Source organism: Gorilla gorilla, chromosome 4, assembly GCF_029281585.2.
Source record: "Gorilla gorilla gorilla isolate KB3781 chromosome 4, NHGRI_mGorGor1-v2.1_pri, whole genome shotgun sequence".
NCBI classification, from domain to species: domain Eukaryota; kingdom Metazoa; phylum Chordata; class Mammalia; order Primates; family Hominidae; genus Gorilla; species Gorilla gorilla.
Genome location: NC_073228.2, coordinates 51,925,750 through 51,942,177, shown reverse-complemented (window position 1 = coordinate 51,942,177; position 16,428 = coordinate 51,925,750). Strand labels below are relative to the sequence as shown.

Here is a 16,428-nt window from a genome sequence, read left to right as displayed (position 1 = left end):
AGCCCTGAGACGACTCCAGCTCAGCTGACAGCTTGATTGCAGCCTGCAGAGGTGCTGAAGTGGAGGACTCAGCTAAGCTGCACCTGTATCTGTGACCCACAGAAACTGTGAGATGATAAAAGTTGTTGTTTGAAGACACTGAGCTTTAGGGTACTTTATTATGCATCAAGAGGCAACTAGTACAAAGTATAATTTGGAGGAGATCAGCCATACCTGTACCCTCCTTAAGTATACATTTGTATAAGTTGAAATCATGGTGGGTGCACTAATTTTGAAGTCTTAAAAAATCACTTATCATTACGGGGGAGATATCATTCATCAGGGTCCATGGTCTGTGTATGTATCAGAGTCTGGCCAGAAAACAGAAACCACACCAGGTATCTTAACAAAATTTAATATGATGAATTAGATGGCTTAATAACAAGTACAGTGTGAAAGGTGAAAATCATCAATAACCAATCATCAAAATCACTCTCAGAAAATGTCATTACATCATCAGGACCTGGGGCCTTGGAAACTCAAAAGCCAAGAATTATTGAGCTTATTGTGTTTGTTGCATTCAAGCTTCTCTTCTGTTCCTTTGGGGTGTCAGAGGCTGAGTTTATTTTGAACATGAACAGAGAGACTTCTCTCTCCTTGACAAGCGTGATTTGTTGAATTAGCTATTTAGGTGGGAGTGTAGTGGTGATACACTGTGTAGTAGAAGCATTCTCCATGTTCCCATTCCCCATTACAGTCACACAGCTGTGGATTTCCAGGCCTGATTGTCCATTGTGTTGATGTCCCAGTTTATTAAACCACTTCCTTATTGTGGTTCCCAGTTTTTGACCTTTAAAGAAAGACTTCAATGCACACATGTATGCAGATAACACTTGGCTTCATTTGGATAATTTCCTAGGAATAATTTCCCAGGAAAAGAGATTATTGGGTCAAAGGGGGAGGAAGAGCTTCATGCCTTTTGCTGGTAATTGCTTTACTGCTTTCCAAAGGCACTATACCAGCCCAGCATCGACAGTTTATAGCGGATGAGGGGTCAGCTTCAGGGCACCAAGTTATTCACTCTTAGGAAATCAGCTTCCAGGTCCTTCATCAACCACCCAAAAGGGCCTGGAGATGTGAGAAGTGGAGTCCAGCACAGAGAATCCCGGGCTGAGAAGTAGGATGTCTGAAAGTCCAGCCTTGAGGCAGCAGAGTGAGCAGTTAACAGTATGACCTATGGACAACAGATCCTGAGTTCGAATTCTGCCTTCACCACTAAGTGACCCTGGGCAAGTTACTTAATTTTTCTAAGTCATTAGTTTTTTCATCTATAAAGCAGGAATTATAGCAACACTGAGCCTTGAGGAGGTGAGAGGAAGATTAAACGAGTCATGACATGTGAAGTGCTTAGACCAGGGACTAGCACTTGGTAAATATGTAGAGTGAGTGGTATTACCATTTCTATTATTCAGACGGAGACTCCATCTCCATCAGCCCTGCTTCTGTAGTGGCTGACCACCTCCTCTTCTGGGTTTCCACGTGAGACCCCACCCTGGTTCTTCAGTTTTTCCTGGGATCTCGTCTCTCTGAGACCAAGTAGCAGTCTTAGCTTTGAGATATTGAGTTGGATGGTCCTTGAATGCCCCCTTGTGGACAGCTGGCTTTCTTTCACTCTTTCAGCTGAAGAGGAAAACTGGCTCTGTGTGTGTGTGTGTGTGTGTGTGTGTGTGTGTGTGTGTGTGTGTGTGTGTCTCGGGGTGGGGAAGAAGGTGGGGGAGGCCTCCATGTTTGCAGACAAAACAGGAAATAGCACGTCATGGCATCTTTCTCGCCGGCTAGGAAGGCACGGGTGTATGGGTCTCTGTAAACTTACATAAACATGGAGGGGAGCTGCATGTGCTGGTGTGCAGGTGTGTATGTGGGCATACACTTGATACCACTCTCCTTGTTACTGGGGTCTCTCACTGGGTTCTACTGAGACGATGTGATTAATGTGATTTGAAAAATGAAAGCCCTGTGCGCACACGAGGACATTGTTATGTAGAATAGCTTGTATAACCATTCGGTTGATCCTTTCACTGATTTGGACATTCAGTCCCACAGTTGTTTATTGAGTACTTACTATGTACCGGGTCTCCTGAGGTCTGGGGAGGCTACAGTGACCAAGACAGAATCTGTTTCCATCCTCTCACAATCCAGTGGGTGAGACAGACAGGTGAGTAAACCTGTGGCGTGCTAGTCTAGCACTTGGTAAATATTCAGTAAATATGAAGAGTGAGTGTTTTTACCATATTCCCAGAGGAGGGGCAGAGCGGCTGTGGAGGGGGAAGGAAGGCTGCCTGGAGGAGGTGACACCTGAGCTGAGCTATGAACTGTGAGTGATCTATCCTCTCCCTGGCTTTGGGGCAGAGGGCTTGGTACAAAAAGCATTGGTGGGGTTTTGGAAGTGCAGGCTGTAACCCCAACTCCCTGAGCAAGTCCTTTTTTTTGGGCCAGAGTTTCCTCCTGGACTAAGCCAGGGGATTTGGCCATGAAAGCCACAGTTTCCATCAACTTTGATGTTTTCTGACCTTTTATTCCCTCAGCCTGAGGAATTCCCATTTCTTCCACTGGTCTTTCATGCCCCATCCTCTTCCCTAAAGAAATGAAAACCAGACTGAGTGATAGAAAGCAGTGAGACATTGGTATACACATGTAGGACACACACACACACTCTCACACACACACACTCTCACACACACACACACACACTTTCTCACACTCTCTCTCACACACACACTCACACACACACACACACACACGCAGACACACACACTCCTCTATTCCCACCCTACCCCTGCTCTGCTGGAAACCTCCAGCTGCCTCCCAGGTCAGAGTGGTCTGACAAGGGAGGGGTGGAGTGCAGAGGCAGAGTGGAGGTGAGAGCTCAGCAGACCCAGTTTCTTTTATGCTTGGCCACTCAGGCAGGTCACCTTGGGGAGGTTACTGAGCTTCCCAGAGCCTGCTTCCAGCTCAGCAAAGTACATACCTACCTGGCAGGGCTTCCATGATGATTAGAGCTGCTATATGCGAAATGCGCCCCCCGGACTCTGTGTAGGACCTAGCAGGCTCTCGGAAAATGGGAGCTGAAAAGTAATGATATTACAAAATATCTAGTGTGGTGGCTCACACCTGTAATGCCAGTACTTTGGGCAGCTAAAGCGGGCAGATCACTTCAGGTCAGGAGTTCAAGACCAGCCTGGTCAACATGGTGAAACCCTGTCTCTACTAAAAATACAAAAAAATTAGCCAGGCGTGGTGGCGGGGACCTGTAATCCCAGCTACTTGGGAGGCTGAAGCAGGAGAATCGTTTGAATCCGGGAGGCTGAGGTTCGCAGTGAGTTGAGATCGTGCCACTGCACTCTGGCCTGGGCGACAGAATGAGACTTCGTCTAGAAAAAAAAAAATCTAGTGGGGGTCAGACTCTTGTCTCTGCAGGAGGGAAAGGTGTGATCTTTCTTCCACTCTGATCTTCGCAGTGAGAATGGTCTGGGGAGGATAGCAGACATGTACCAAGCTCACTGTAGGTGGTGAGGCACTCTGGTTCCAGTTTAGAATGCAATTTATTACTTGGGTCACTTTGGCCAAGTTATTTAACCTTTCTAAGCTTCAGCTTTCTCATCTATAAAACAGGTACTTTAAAATAGCTCCCTTGTGGAAGTACTGTGAGGACTAAGTGAGATAATAAATGTAAAAACACTTCATGTAGTTCCTGGTATATAGTAAGTGCTCCATAAATTGATAGCTACCTGTATTGGTCAGGATATGCTAACTGGTGTAACAAATAGACCCAAGAATGTGTGATGGCTTAGAGACAATGGAATCTTGTTTCTTGCCCCTCTAATGGTCTAAGAAAATACCAGGTTAGAAATGAGGCTCAACTAGAGACCAGGTTTCTGACAGCTCTGCCGTTTTTTTTTTTATTTTGAGACGGAGTTTTGCTCTGTTGCCCAGGCTGGAGTGCCGTGGTGCAATCTCGGCTCATTGCAACCTCCACCTCCCGGGTTCAAATGGTTCTCCTGCCTCAGCCTCTCGAGTAGCTGAGACTACAGGTGTGTGCCTGGCTAATTAGCTCTGCCATCTTTAACAGGTATCTTCCGAGATCACTTTGGCCATCGGCTTCTAGCTAGTGGGTGGGGAAGAGAGAGTGGACAAGGCACATCAGCTTTTTAACTGCTTTGGCCCAGAAGTGCCACTTCAGCTCACATTCCATGGGTGAGAACTAGTCACATGGCCCCATCTTAATGCCACGGGGGCTGGGAAATACAGTCACTGACTGGGCAGTGTCAGATCTCAGTGTCAACTCCATATACTTCTTAATGTCAACCCCACGCACTAGGCAAGGGGAAGCAGGAGTCTTTGGTGACAGAAATGTCTATTCCCATGATTGTTGTTGCTATTTCCATCCAGGACAGAGTGATAAGCCCTGGATGGGGGGTGAAAGCATAGTAGGAGTTTAAAAAGTGGGGTGATCGGGGATTGAGCTGATTGGGGATCCAGCAGTGCTGCCCAGGGAAGACAGCGTCCAGGGGGCTTGGAGAGAGGCAGGAGTTCCACAGGGTGGGATGGAGAGAGCAGGGAGGGAAGGTCACTGTGAGCTGAGGGAGTCACATGAACGGTCAAGAGGCAGGAAAATCCAGGCCGAGAGAGAGTCCAAGGCGGGAAGGGGTGGAGAGGTGTGCTGGCAGCCCACCCGGAAGGCCTGGAACGTCAAGATAAGGGTGTGGAGACGCGGAGTCACGCATGGTCTCTCTGCAGCATAGTCCAGGGGAGTGGGTGGTTGTGGGATAAGAGTGCCAGGTGGGGAGGAGGAGGTGAGGAGGCAGAAAGAGAAAGCAGTTAGGGGAGGAAAGTCTGGGGTTCACAGAGGAGAGGCTGGAAGGTGTAGGAGGAAAGGGGGCTTGCCTGACCCCATGCTCATCCTTCTCCCTGAGGCTCTCCAGCTCCTCTGGGGCCCCAGTTGTCACCTGGCAGCCTCCTTCCTGGAGGTCCACCCCCTTGGGCCCCATTGCTCCATCCACAGGGAGAGGCTTGATCTCCTCTTTCTGCTTTGTTCTCCTTCCAGGAAGGAAGTGGCTCCAGATGCCGTGGGTGGGACATTCCTTGGCTCTGCTCGCTGTTCCCAGATTTCTCATGATTCCCGGTGACAGAGCTGGCATCTCTAATCAGCCTCAGAGAGGGGCAGAGTCTTGCTCAAGAACACCCTGCACCTCAGGAAGCCAGAGGCTCTTTTTGAGCTGTCTCAGCCCTCTGAGTGCAAGACCCACCTCCAGAGAGATGCTTTGGCAAGGTGATTCCCCCCCAGGTCTGCTGGGCACCTACCGTGTACCCTGTACTGTGACGGGCACCAGGAGACAAGACGGCTTCTACACTCAGGAGCTTATCATAGATTGGGGGAATGAGATATTACTTAGAGAACTATAAACCCTGGGAAGTACCACAAAAGAGGCACAGACCTATGGGGAACCAAAGAAAGGAGGATTCATGTTAAAATATTACTGGGGGCGGGGCCTGGTGGCTCACACCTGTAATCCCAGCACTTTGGGAGGCTGAGGCGGGTGGATCACCTGAGGCCAGGAGTTCGAGACCAGCCTGGCCAACATGGTGAAACCCCGTCTGTACTAAAAGTACAAAAATTAGCCGGACATGGTGGCAGGCGCCTGTAATCCCAGCTACTCAGGAGGCTGAGGCAGGAGAATTGCTTGAATGGGAGGCGGAGGTTGCAGTGAGCTAAGATCGTGCCACTGCACTCCAGCCTGGCTGACAAGAGTGAGACTGCATCTCAAAAAAAAAAAAAAATTACTGGGAGGAAGTGACATTTGTGATGGTTCATGAAGAAGGCATAAGATCTGACAGGTGAAGATGGCTGGGAGGTTATTTCAGGGGGAAGGGAGAGCCCACGCAAAGGTGGAGGAAAGAAGTTGGGTGTGGGGGCTACGCCTGTAATCCCAGCACTTTTGGAGGCTCAGGCAGGTGGATCACCTGAAGTCAGGAGTTCGAGACCAGCCTGACCAATGTGGTGAAACTCTGTCTTTATTAAATACAAAAAATTAGCTAGGCATGGTGGCATATGCCTGTTAATTCCAGCTACTTGGGAGGCTGAGGCAGGAGAATCGGGAGGCGGAGGTTGCAGTGAGCCGAGATTGCGCCACTGCACTCTAGCCTGGTCAATAAGAACGAAATTCCATCTCAAAAAAAAAAAAAAAAAAAAGAATCAAGTCAGGTTCACCTTTAAAGGGAAGTATCAGGCCAGAGTTGAGGGAGAGCCAGAAGCCTGGGCTTGCCTCTCAGCTTCTGACTGTGGGTCCTGGGCACATTGGTAAACCGTTCTGGGCCTTGGTTTCCTCAACGTGACGTGGAATAGCAGCACCCACCGCTCATGGTAAATGGAATAGCTGCTCTGGCTTATTTATAGTTGTGTTTAACAAATAGTTTTTCACTTGGAGTGGGTGGGGGCAGGGGGAGAGGATCAGTGAATCGGTGCCACTGGTGGTTCAGCCTGGAGGGTGGCTGTGGCTGCCTGTCCCTTTTCATCTTGTGCCTGAAATGTTTGGGGGAAGAAGGTCAGTGGTGGCTGGAAGCACTACCCCCTTCTCAGGCCTAGCTGGCTCCATCCCCTGCCCTCCTGCTCACCTAGAGGGACGGTTATGGGACTGAGGTCTGTGTCATTCTGGCCACTGTCATGTCATAAGCTGCTCCAATCAGGCTGGCAGGAGCTCTGCAGCACTAGAGGCTGTGGGTTCCTGGGAGTGGAATGTGAATGCCTGGGAGGCCGGCAGCCTTGGGCCCCATGCCCACACTGGCACAGCCACTTGGTCCAGAAGAGGGGCAGGAATCCAGGTCACCAGCTGCTGCGACACAGGCTGGCTTGCCGTCTCCCTTTCCTTTGGTTAATCTTCCCTATGAGGAGAGACAGAGAGGAAGAGTCTACAGGATAGAGCTCATTTTGCCAGTTTTTTCCCAAAGTCCATCAGGAGGGACATATCTGAGCTGCCCACTTCCTTCGGCCAGCCTTGGAATGAGAGCACATGACTCACGGCCTCACTTCTCTAGACCTGGCAGGTAGTGGGAGAATCAGACAGATCTTGGTTCTAATCCTGGCTCTGCCACTTATTAACTAGGTAACCTTGTGCATGTTATTAACCTCTTCCAGCCTCAGTTTCCTTGATTGTAAAATGGGAATAATAACACCAACTCACAGTGTTATGAGAACTGAATGAGCTAATGGTTAGAGTTAACATAGTGACCAACACATATTGGGAGCCCTTAAATATCAGTTTCCTCCCTTCCTTCCTTCCTTCCTTCCTTCCTTCCTTCCTTCCTTCCCTCCTTCCTTCCTTCATTCCCTCCTTCCCTCCTTCCCTCCTTCTCTCCTTCCTTCCTTCCTTCCTTCATTCCCTCCTTCCCTCCTTCCCTCCTTCTCTCCTTCCTTCCTTCCTTCCTTCTATCTGGGGAATATGATGGCTGCCTTGAGGGCAGAGATCTGAGTTGAGAGAGCTGTACGTACTTAGAGGTGGCCTCCTTCGTCATAGAACCCCTCAGAATCCCAGGCCAAGACTGGAGAACAACAGGAAATAGGTGATCTCCAAGCTTTGCACGCTGGCTGTACCCAATAGCTGATGAGATTTATCTGAGGCACCACTATTGTTAAAAGGAATGTAGTGATCTGAGCCCCAGGTGCAGAACCCTAGCATAGCGATGGGAGCGATTACAGCACTCACCACCTCTGGGGAGAGTCTGCTCTGGCACCCCTTGCTTTAGGGCCCAAGTGAGGCTGAGACAAGCAAGTGTGGCTAGGTAGGGTAGCATGGGAGAGGTGGAAATAGCTGGACTGGGCTTTTCCCCTCTGGAGGACCAGTATCTCCTATCAAAACTTAACAGTATGGATGCCCCAGCCACTCTCTGCCAGCCAATTGACAAACAGCCAGCAGCTAATTCACACTAAAATGTTAATAGCAATAAAGGAATCAATGGTATTCACACCCTAGGGGTGTTGATAGCTGTTAATGGCTGTCGGGTTCTACACATGGCCTTCTCAGCAGCACAACTCTCCTCTCTGAAGTGCCTGTGGCTCAGCTGGAGAGCTGACTGCTGCAGAGTATAGAGGCCCACGTTTTGGCTCTAGTCTGTGGCTGGGAATCTAACCCAGGGGACACAAGCCAAGGTACAGGAGGCAGGCAGAACTGGAGTACAGGGTCACCTTGGTGACCACCGTCAGCTCCTAGAGTGCGGGTGAGCCGGTTGGCCTTATAAGCTTAGGTCAGATAAGATGAGACCAAGCGTGTGGCCCACCACCGCCCCTTGCTTCGAGAAAGGCAAGGTCTGGAAGGTGGAGGAGAGGTGGCATCTGGGGCAGAGTAGAGCATGGAGGTCCTCCGTGCACAGAGGAGCAAAGCTGTTGCCCCCTGCTCTTCTTCAACGTGGGCAGCTAGGACCTAAGCTCAGCACCACATCAACCTCATCTGACACGTGGCTGGAGGAACAGGGCAGTGGTGGCCGTGGTGGGTTGGCCACAGCCTCTCTTGGGCATGGCTGACCAGCTCTTTGGGCATAATGTAGCTCTTAGGAGGCCTAGGCCCGGGCTGAGCCCAGCATGGGGGAGTAGGGAGTCTCAAACTTATTGGGCTAAAAATCAGCTGAGGGCCTTGTTAAGATGCAGGTTCAGATTCGTTAGGTCTGGGGCCTGAGGCTCTGGTTTTTCACAAGCTCCTGGGTGGTGCTGAGGCTGCGGGTTCAGGTCACACTCTGAGCAGTGAGTGTGGATGCCTGGGAGTGAGAGGCTGAGCAAAACACTTTCCTGGCTGTGACCTTTGTGTCCCTTCCGGCTGTGACACTTTGTACATCGCCAAGACCACAAGTTGAGTGGGTGGTTGGGGCGCGGAGCTCCTCCACTCAGTTGCCCCACTGGCGGAGGAAGGTGGCTGCCCTTTGATGTGATGAAAAATAAGAACAGTCGCCAACCATTGAGAACTTACTCTGAGGACACCTCATCACTTGTATGTGGCAGAACATGGCCCTGAGATGTTTTTGGGGCTTGGAGGACCCTGAGTTATGAGAAAGTTTAGGGAGGGGAAGCACTGGTTTATTTGGGAATTATTCCCATCCCAGGTCTCTCTGGCTCTTTTGAGGGTCAAGGGTCTTATCAATCCCTTTCTCGGTGCCCAGCACAATGCCAAGAGTTCAGGGAGAAAGCAGATACCCCACAGAGACCTAGACAGGCCAGAGGCACTGTCCCCGGGCAGGGGAGGCAGGTCAGGCCGGCGGTGCTCACCCAGGGAGGCTCCAGGAACTCAACTCAGGCCTCTGATCAACCGCAGATAAACACTGAACTTTCTACCTGAGGAAGCTCCCTGGCAGGGCTGGGTTCCTGTCAAGGAGACAGAGAAAGTTTCCATTGAGTGGGGGTGTGTGCATGCGTGCGTGTGTGTGTGTGTGCATGTGTGCGAGTGTACGCGTGTGAATGCATGAGTGTGTGCGTGCATGTCTGTGTGCATGCATGTATGTGTGTGCATGTGTGTGCGTGTCTGTGTTTGTGTGTGTGTGCATGTGCACATGCACCGAGGTGCCCTATTATCTTTTCCTCTCTGCAGAAAATCAGGTCAGTGGTTTGACTGTTGTTGTTAACTGCAAGGTGGAGTGGGGAGGTGGCCTGAGCTGCTGAGGCTGGGCTAGAGTATGAGGGCCAGGGTATGGGGCCACCAGGCTACAGGGCCCCCAGGAAGCAGTGGCAATGGATGCCAGTCTGGGGAGAGGGTGCTGCCTGCCATGTCCTGTTTCCCTCCTAGCATTACTCTCCCTTTCTTTAGGGCCTTGGCTGCCTGTCCTGGTAGCTGCTGTTGAATAACCCAGGGACTGTGGCTGAAGAGAGGCAGTCACTCTGCCTTGTGGCTCGGGACACGGTGGAGGGGTGGGAGGTGCGGGCAGGGCCCCCCCACGGGTAGTAGTAACAACAGCCAGGCTCTGGCAGTCGCACTTTCACAACGGAGTCCTCACCTCGCCCACAGTGCCCTGGAAGCATGAGAGCAGGTGTTATTGTTGAGGGCACTGAGAAAGAGAGAGAGAGGGGCCAAAGAGCTAGTTTAAAGGCATCCCGGTTCTCACCCTGGCCTCAGACTCCCCTTCTGGGGTCCTTGAGGGCCCCTAGGCCACCCCAAGGGGTTGGAGGAACACTTTGTCCATTCCCCGTGGCAGATGGAAGGACTCCGGAGCATGTCAGCTGCAGCCTGGGCCTCTGTTGGGTCCTCGGCTCTGGGTCTCTCACAGGCGGCCATCAAGGTGTTGGCTGGGGCCTTGGTCATCTCAAGGCTGGAGCAGGGAAGGACCTGCCTCCCCAGGCCCTAAGCTTGAATGGTGCTGGGGACAGGGGGCAGCACTCTTCTGGCATGGCAGCCCCTCCTCCGTCCTCTTGGCATCTTGTCCTTAAAGTTCATCATTGCCTCGTCCGCTAACCTCCTCCCCCTCTTTCCGCCTCCATCTCCCCAAGTCCTTCTCGCCTCTGCTTTTGCTTCCACGGCTGTTTCCTCACGGAGGCTCAGACAATAGAGGCTAATGATCCAACTGCTGAGAGCACACCCTCCCCTAGCAGCCAGAAATCATCTGTTACCCATCGCCCACCCTCCCTGGGGCCCAGGCTTCCAGACCGAGACCTTTTCCTTCCCTCCCACTTCTTACTGGAAATGAGCCCCCGTCCTTCCACTCCCCCCTAACCCCCCAGGCCTCCCTTAGGGAGGTTCAAGAACTCGTCTCTGACTCCACCTATCTACTGGGTACCCCTCGGCAGCGGGGAGGCAGGGGCTGGTGCCCACGAACTCTGGAGGCCCTTCTGGGAGCACAGTCTTGCCATGACCTCTCTAGGTCAGCTCAGCGCCCTGTGCTGGACACAGACCCGGAGAACAGCTCAGCACGAGGTTACCAGGCTGACGTTGCACAGACTGTGCTGGAAATTACAGAGTGCCTTGGAGGGAAAAACAAACTGGGGTTTCAGTTCCCATGGAAACGACATCTATTTGCAGAGGTGCTTGCGTCAGAGCCCGGGACCCTGTGCTTGGCAGGGATGGGGTGGATGTTAAAAGGCAGGGTCATCTGTTGACTGTCTGGGACTCTTCCAGGACAGTGTCTGAAATGGGGCCCTTACCTTTAGCCATGACAAACAGCTCTTTCCACAGAGGGGCCTGTCTGCCTGGGCATGTCTCTGCAATGCTGGGGTTTTTGGGTAGACTTTAAACTTATGAGTCAAGGGTGTGGGAAGACCCCACATTCGCCATTCATGAGCATTTATTCCATGAGCATGTTTTGACCTATGATGTGCCAGGCACTGGGCTAGGCCAGCCAATCAGGAGTTGGTCTGGACCTGCTAAGTTTGGGGCCTAAAGTCTCCCTTCCTGGGAGGAGCTTTGGTCAGACAGGGGCAAAGTGGGGACCTGCCAGGGACCACGTGACGTGGGAGCACACAGGCTCAGCAATGCCAGTCCCCTCACTCTGTAACCAAAGCAAATGCCTTCTGTTCTCGTGTGTCACAGGGGAGTAATTCCTCATCTCACGGGGAAAGATGACCCCTAAACTAGCCACTGAGGTCCCCACAGCAGAGGCGATTATTCCAGCTATTGTTATGGAAGAGTGTCTATTGTTACCCTCTCTGTCACTTTACACTTTACAAAGAGCTGTACATCCACTACCTCGTTTAATGTAACCCTCCAGGGAGGTTTTAACAACATCACACCCGTTTTCAAATGGGGAAACTGCATTGAGGGAGGAGAAGGCACTTGTCAAGGTCACACGGATGATAAACGGTGAGACCAGTATGGGAATCTAAATGCCGGACCCCCTGCTTTGCCCCCTCCTCCCTGTCCTGGGGCACCTGGTGACCAGACCTCCCACCCTGGCAGGCCTCCAACCAGCCCGGCTGTTTCCCACGCCTGGGGAATGGGAACCAGCTGTGTGCTAGTGCGGTGGGGCATGGATTGTTCTGGATCTGGTCTCATGGAGACTGCGCATCAGAAAGACCACAACCCTCAACTCTGCTGCTCACCCAAGTCACTTCACTCTTCCTTGACTCAGTTTCCCTCTCAGTAAGTTGACAGAAAGCCTGTGAGGGGATCTGAGTGACTTATGTCCTATAAGAAATCTGACGAAATAGGCCGGGCGCGGTGGCTCACGCCTGTAATCTTAGCACCTTGGGAGGCCGAGGTGGGCGGATCATGAGGTCAGGAGTTCGACAGCAGCCTGGGCAACATGGTGAAACCCTGTATCTACTAAAAATACAAAAATTAGCTGGATGTTGTGGTGCGTGCCTATAGTCCCAGCTACTTGGGAGGCTGAGGCAAGAGAATCGCTTGAATCCGGGAGGCAGAGGTTGCAGTGAGCCGAGATCGCGCCACTGCACTCCAGCCTGGGTGACAGGGTGAGACTCCGTCTCAAACAGAAACAAAAAAGAAATCTGATGAAATAGTTTCTTGTTGGTGGCCACTTGGACGACCTTTCCTCTCTCCTGTGGGTGACTGTAATTGGAATGGGGCACACTGGCATGCCCCTTAGGGCCCATTCGTTTTTCCCGAATCACTCTTTAAGAATCTGGTATCACCTAACAGAATGATGGGGTTTTCAGGGAAGGGACAGAGGCTGGGACAATTTTAAATAGGGACGCCTGTAATCCCAGCACTTTGGGAGGCCGAGGTGAGCGGATCACTAGAGGTCAGGAGTTCGAGACCAGCCTGGCTAACACAGCGAAACCCCGTCTCTACTAAAAATACAAAAAATTAGCTGGGCGTGTTGGCGGGCACCTGTAGTCCCAGCTACTCCGGCGCCTGAGGCAAGAGAATGGCGTGAACCCGGGTAGCGGAGCTTGCAGTGAGCCGAGATCGCGCCACTGCACTCCAGCCTGGGCGACTGAGCGAGACTCTGTCAAAAAAAAAAAAAAAAAAAAAAAAAAGCAAAGATTAGCTGGGCGTGATGGCACATGCCTGTAATCCCAGCTACTCGGGAGGCTGAGGCAGGAGAGTCACTTGAACGTGGGAGGCAGAGGTTGCAGTGAGCCAGTGCACTCCAGCCTTAGCGACAGAGCAAGACTCTGTCTCTAAATAAATAAATAAATCAGGAAGGTTAGGATTGGGGGTGGAGAATACAGGTTGGGGGTAAAGAATAGAGGAGGAGGCCAGGTGCGGTGGCTCACGCCTGTAATCCCAGCACTTTGGGAGGCTGAGGCGGGCAGATCATGAGGTCAGGAGATCGAGACCATCCTGGCTAACGCGGTGAAACCCTGTCTCTACTTAAAATACAAAAAATTAGCCGCGCATGGTGGTGGGTGCCTGTAGTCCCAGCTACTCAGGAGGCTGAGCCAGGAGAATGGCATGAACCCGGGAGGCGGAGGTTGTGGTGAGCCGAGATCGCGCCATTGCCCAGCCTGGGCAACAAGAGTGAAACTCCGTCTCAAAAAAAAAAAAAAAAAAAAAAAAAGAATAGAGGAGGAAGAAAAATTTCCAGGACTTGGAGTCCTGCTTGGTTTGGGTAGGGGGTGGGGCAGGATGGGGCTGCAGGATCCTGAAGGTCCCTGAAGTGATGGTGGCCATGAGGCCATGAATTACATCCACCTCTGTGCTTGTACCTGGCTGCAAGGTGTGAAGTGAGACCAGGAGAAGATGGGAAATAAACGCGTTCCAAATGTCTGCTGTAATGAGGGGGTCTGGAGTTCCTGCGCCAAGGATCAGATTGCAGGCCTGATCACAAGACGAGCTGTTGATCGCTGCAGGAATCCAGGAGGTGCTGTGTCTGCGTGTGCCTTGCCACCCTGCAATGTAGAATTGGCTATCCCATTCCACAAAGGAGGAAGCTGAGGCCCAGAGTTACACGGCGTGCCCAAGGCTGTGTAGCTAGTAAGAAGGGAGGTGGGCATCCTCTTACTGACTCTGAGGGCGGGACCGCCCTGTGCTTGCGGGGAGCACAGGGGCATTGTTCTTACTGCTTTGGGTCCAAGACCTTCTGAGCTCTTATGAGACCACTGCTGGGGCCAGCTCACCTGGGGACTCAGTTCCTGCCCCCACTCCCCACCCGTTCTTTCTTGCCCTCTCTCTCTCCCTCTCCACCTCCGTCCCTGTCCTCTTTCCGTCCATGCGCCCACCTCCCAGGCTCTCCCTTTCTTCTGGTCCCAGCCGCTGAGTGGGGTGGGTGCGCCCAGGGCCGAAGAGAGAGGTGGGAGATGTTTGCAGGTGGAGGACATGAACCTGTTTTCTCTCCAAGCCCCTTCCCGGCACATTGTTCTGCTGCCCCCAATGTTAAGTCAATTGAATTGTGTCAGCAGGCTGCAGGGCATAGGCTGCATGTTGTAGCGTTGCTTGTGAGCGTCTGGACCCCTTCTGGGTATCAATGTGTGTGCTTTGGCGCGTGAACATGGGGGGCTATTGCTGTTTGTGTGGGTGTTACGTTTGTGGCATGCATGTGTTTGTGCATCTGTGTGTATGTGTGTAGTGGATGCACTGTTGTCTATAAAGGTAGGATTTTTTTTTTAAAATTTTACTTTCAGTTCCAGGATACACGTGCGGAATGTGCAGGTTTGTAACATAGGTATACATGTGTCATGGTGGTTTGCTGTACCTATCAACCTATCATCTAAGTTTTAAGTCCCTTGTGCATTAGGTATTTGTCCTAATACTCTCCCTTCCCTTGCCCCCTACTACCCGCTGACAGGCCCCAGTGTGTGATGTTCCCCTCCCTGTGTCCATGTGTTCTCATTGTTCAACTCCCACTTATGAGTGAGAACATGTGGTGTTTGGTTTTCTGTTCCTGTGTTATTTTGCTGAGAATGATGGTTTCCAGCTTCATTCATGTCCTTGTAAAGGACATGATCTCATTCCTTTTTGTGGCTGCATAGTATTCCATGGTGTATATGTGCCACATTTTCTTTATCCAGTCTATCATTGATGGGCATTTGGGTTGGTTCCAAGTCTTTGCTATTGTAAATAGTGCTGCAATAAATATACGTGTGGATATGTCTTTATAGTAGAATGACTTGTAATCCTTTGGGTATATACCCAGTAATGAGATTGCTGGGTTAAATGGTATTTCTGGTTCTAGATCCTTGAGGAATCACCACACTGTCTTCCACAATGGTTGAACTAATTTGCACTCCCACCAACAGTGTAAAAGTGTTAAAAGGTATGCTTAAGCAGGTAGTGAACGCTCTCATGAGTGCACACCCACAGGAGCAACTGCAGAACCTGTAGGGCCCATCGCAAAATGTAAATGCTGGGCCCCTTGTTTAAAAATAATTAAGAATTTCAAAGTGCAGGCAGCAAAGCATTATACCCAGCATGGGCCTTAGTGCAGGGCCTTAGTGCAGGGCCCAGAGTGACTGCACAGGTCGCGGCCCATGAAGCTGGTCTTGTATGGGGGCAAGTTTTCTATTTGTATGTGTATATGTGTATGCTGATTGTGTGACTGGTGTGTTCGTGTGTGTGTGTGATATGTGCAGTGGTGTTTCTTGTGTGAATATTGAGCATCTGTATGTGTGGGCTGTTTGTGAGGTGGGACAGCTCTTGTGAGTGTGAGTGTTCTTGGGCATGAAATCTGAACCCTTTCCTCACCACCCCAAGGACAGACTCCCTTAGCAGCTGCCTATGCCTGCTGCCGGTTCCTATCAAAGGAGAAGTGTGTTTTATTTTTGGCGCCCTTGCCGCCTATTCCCATGGTGCCCCGGGAGGCTTTTGTTTGACTGCCTTTGTTGGAAGGGTGACAAACACTTCCCTCCACCTGCTGCCATGGTGGCCCCACCAGAAACCACAGCTGGGGGTGGAGCAGCTTCCTCAGCCCCTCACACACTTGCCCTGCACCTCGTGCAAGCATCAACATGCCCAGAGCCCTGCCCCGCTGAGCACTGGCCTCCCAGACTCTGCCCAGACAAGGCACCCATAGCAAGTCAGAGCTGGAGGCGATGGGTAGAAATGATTTGGTCCAGCAACCTCATTGTACAGCTGGGGAGCTGGAGGCCCAGAAAAGGGAGGTGACCTGCCCGTATTGCCCAGTGACTAGTCTGTGGCAAAGCCATCTCAGCCCTCTCAGTCATCTGCAGGGCTAGCCCATGGAGGAAGCCTAGGTAAGAAGCAGGGCCTAGAGGGGAGAAGCAGGGACAAGGTTCTGTGGAGCAGCAAAGACCTGGTTATTGCCCAGCTGTGGGGGTCACAGCCCCTGGCAGGTGGGGGCTGTGTCCTTGTTATTTGATTCTCCCTTCTCCCAGGTCAGAGCTCTGTGTCTGGCAGGGTTTGAAAGATGTTGGCTGGACACAGCACAGTGCCTGGCACTCAGTAGGGGCTCCAGAAATATTTGGTATTAAACAGCTGTTTAGTTGAACGGTGTAGTAGGGTGACAAAAGCAAGAACTTTGGAGGCAGCTAGAACTGGTTGAAATCACTTAGTAGCTGTG

The 16,428-nt window shown here is 51.5% G+C and overlaps 1 long non-coding RNA gene across 1 annotated transcript; it reads right to left on the bottom strand.

The window, feature by feature from the left end:
* Window positions 1-226: 226 nt before the first annotated feature.
* Window positions 227-6,978, bottom strand: LOC129533770 (uncharacterized). Its single transcript, XR_008680138.2, has 3 exons — window positions 6,652-6,978; window positions 2,550-2,615; window positions 227-1,213 (listed from the first exon to the last, which is right to left on the bottom strand). It is a non-coding gene; the product is annotated as an uncharacterized lncRNA (long non-coding RNA).
* Between the last annotated feature and the right edge of the window lie 9,450 nt (window positions 6,979-16,428).